Source organism: Triticum aestivum, chromosome 6A, assembly GCF_018294505.1.
Source record: "Triticum aestivum cultivar Chinese Spring chromosome 6A, IWGSC CS RefSeq v2.1, whole genome shotgun sequence".
Lineage (NCBI taxonomy): Eukaryota > Viridiplantae > Streptophyta > Magnoliopsida > Poales > Poaceae > Triticum > Triticum aestivum.
Genome location: NC_057809.1, coordinates 5987715 through 5990952, shown reverse-complemented (window position 1 = coordinate 5990952; position 3238 = coordinate 5987715).

The following is a 3238-nucleotide window of genomic DNA, read 5'->3' as shown; positions in this document are numbered from 1 at the left end:
CACTGTCATTGAGACAATCACAGGACAAATCATCCAACCCCTTGTAAAGTGAGGCAAATTATCCAATCCCCCACGCTTGAGTTGGACCAACTAGTACTGGTGTCATCCAACTCAAGCGAATAGCTAGAACAAGGGGACCGGACTAGATGAACAGTACCGTGCTAGAACGGATCATATATGTATGACCGTGTGGAAGGCATTGCTTCAACACTTGACTGCATCGATCCAATCCTGTTACCTATAAGCTATATTTCCCCTGGGACCTTCCTAAGCATGTCATTATAGGCAGCCATCCTCCACCTCGTTCTTGTAGCATGTATTGTGTGCTAGCTCCTGTTCAAGAGTATGATACAGGGGAAAATGGTCCTCGGTGACGAGCTCACAAACATCCAGAAGATGCTGTGGTGATGGTGTGCAACGTGATACCAACTATCTTCACGCACATGTTAAGTTTATGTCTGGTGTTCTCTCCTTCTTTCTCTACAAAGGAGAATCAATTCAAGCCTCTCGGAATGGGAAGCACCCAGAAAAATCGGACTAGTATGGCCTCCAACATATGTACTGTCCATGCCGGTCCTCCTGCTAGACTTATAGAGTTCTCTATCACCCATTATCCAACTTGACGTGCTAATTCTTGATGTGTAACTTGGCAAGAAATTCTTCGTGTTCCCGGCAGAAACACAGTTGAGTACAGTAAAGAACATATCTGAAAAAATGTGTACGTCATGAATCACCAGAAATCGAATGTGTTTGGAGCATAGAATATTCTTGTGTTCCTCGATATATGGAGACACCAAGAAGGGATTTTGTAGAACTGTGTAGTGTGCTTGAGTGAGAGAATGCCCGTCCATATATATTATTGCTTTCGGTCCTAGCGTGCCTTTTTCAACCAGTCTGTCCTCATGTCGTGATTCAGGAACACTAATCGGCTTAACGTCAGGAATAAAGTCAACACAAAACTCGATGACCTTCTCATTTTCATGGCCCTTGGAGATGCTTCCTTCTGGTCTAGCACGCTTATGAACATATTTATTTAAGACCCCCCTGAACTTATCAAAGGGGAACATATTGTGTAGAAATACAAGACCCAGCATGACAATCTCTTCGGCTAGGTGAACTAGATCGTGCGTCATGATATTGAAGAAGGATGGTGGGAACACCAACTCGAAACTGACAAGACATTGCGCTAAATCATTCTCTAACTTTGGTATGATTTTTTAGATCGATTATCTTCTGAGAGTTTGCATTGAGGAATGCACATAGCTTCACAATGGCTAATCGAACGTTTTTCGGTAAAAACCCCCTCAATGCAACCGGAAACAGTTGCGTCATAATCACGTGGCAGTCATGAGACTTTAGGTTCTGAAACTTTTTCTCGTCCATATTTATTATTCCCTTTATATTCGACGAGAAGTCAGACGGGACCATCATACTGAGGAGGCATTCAAAGAAAATTTCCTTATCTCCTTTGATAAGAGCGTGACTGGCACGATCCTGATGTATGTCGTCTTTTCCGTGCATACGTTGTTGGTCCTCCCGTGCCTCTGGTGTATCATTTGTCTCCCCATACACGACCAAGAAGCCTAGCAGGTTCATGCAAAGATTATTCGTCACGTGCATCACGTCGATTACAGAGTGGACCTCTAGGTCTTTCCAATAAGATATGTCCCAAAATATAGATTTCTTCTTCCACATAGGTGGGCGTTCGTTAGCGTCATTCGAAACAGATTGTCCGTCAGGACCCTTTCCAAAGATTACTTTTAAATCCTTGACCATATCAAGTACATCATCACCAGTACGGTTGTGAGGCTTCTTTCGGTGATCTGCCGCACCTTTGAAATGCTTGTCTTTCTTTCTTACAAGATGCCTGCTCGAAAGAAATCGACGATGTCCCAGGTATACATTCTTCTTACAATTATCCAAATATATACTGTCGGTATCATCCAAACAGTGCGTGCATGCGCGGTATCTTTTCTTTGTGTGTCCTGAAAGGTTACTGAGAGCAGGCCAATCATTGATGGTCACAAACAGCAACACATGTAGGTCAAATTCCCCCGGTCCGTGCTCATCCCACGCACGTACACCTTTTTCATTTCACAGTTGTAAGAGTCTTTCAACTAATGGCCTTAGGTACACGTCACTGTCGTTGCCAGGTTGCTTAGAGCTTGGATGAGCACTGGCATCATATTATACTTTCGTTTCATGCACAACCACTGGTAGAAAAAGGGCCTTTAGTCCCGGTTCGTAAGGGCCTTTAGTCCCGGTTCTGTAACCGGGACTAAAGTGTCGGTACTAATGCCCTGACCCTTTAGTCCCGGTTCAATCCAGAACCGGGACTAAAGGCCCTCCACGTGGCCGGTCCACCTTTAGTCCCGGTTGGTAACACCAACCGGTACTAAAGGAATTTCCTGATTTTTTTCTGAATTTTTTTTGAATTTTTTTGAATTTTTTTATTTTCAAATTTCTGAATTATTTTAACCTCTAATCTCTAATCACCCCTCATCACTGCTCAATGTAATCTCTAATAACCCCTCATCATTCCAAATCATCTCACTTCCCGAACGGTCACCCATCCTCTCACTACTCTAGCCTGAGCACGCTTAACTTCCGGGTTCTATTCTCCCTCGTTTCCAAATCTGCACTTGTTGTTTTCCTGACAATAGTAAGATGTCAATCCTATTAACCCTCAGGAATTTAGCTTGAGCATGAAGTCACATATTTCACTGTTTGAGTTTAAAACTATTGTTCTAAAAAACAATAATTTTATAGTAACACTAATATTTTTGAATAAGTAGTTTGACCATTGTTTGACCACAGTTTGACCATAGTTTGACCAGATTTGACCAAAATTCAAAAAAGGTGACATAATTATTTAATAACACTAATATTCTTGAATAATTATTTAATAACACTAATACTTCTTGAATAAGTAGTTTGACCATAGTTTGACCAGATTTACTGAAAATTAAAAAAAACTGAAATTTGAGCATAACTTTTTTTCCTTTTGGAATTTGAGGATTCTAGAAATTTGCAAACAGGCCGTAGGCGGTCTCCATCGGATGTAACTTTTCGAGTAGATGATTTTTCATATAAAAAACTTTTTCATCCGAGTTCGTATGCAAAAGTTATGCCCATTTTACAAATTCCAGAGAGATTTTGTAAATAAAGTCGAAATTCATATTTGTAAATTTTCCCAACAACTAGACCACATATCACATGTGAAACTTATTTTCTTTTA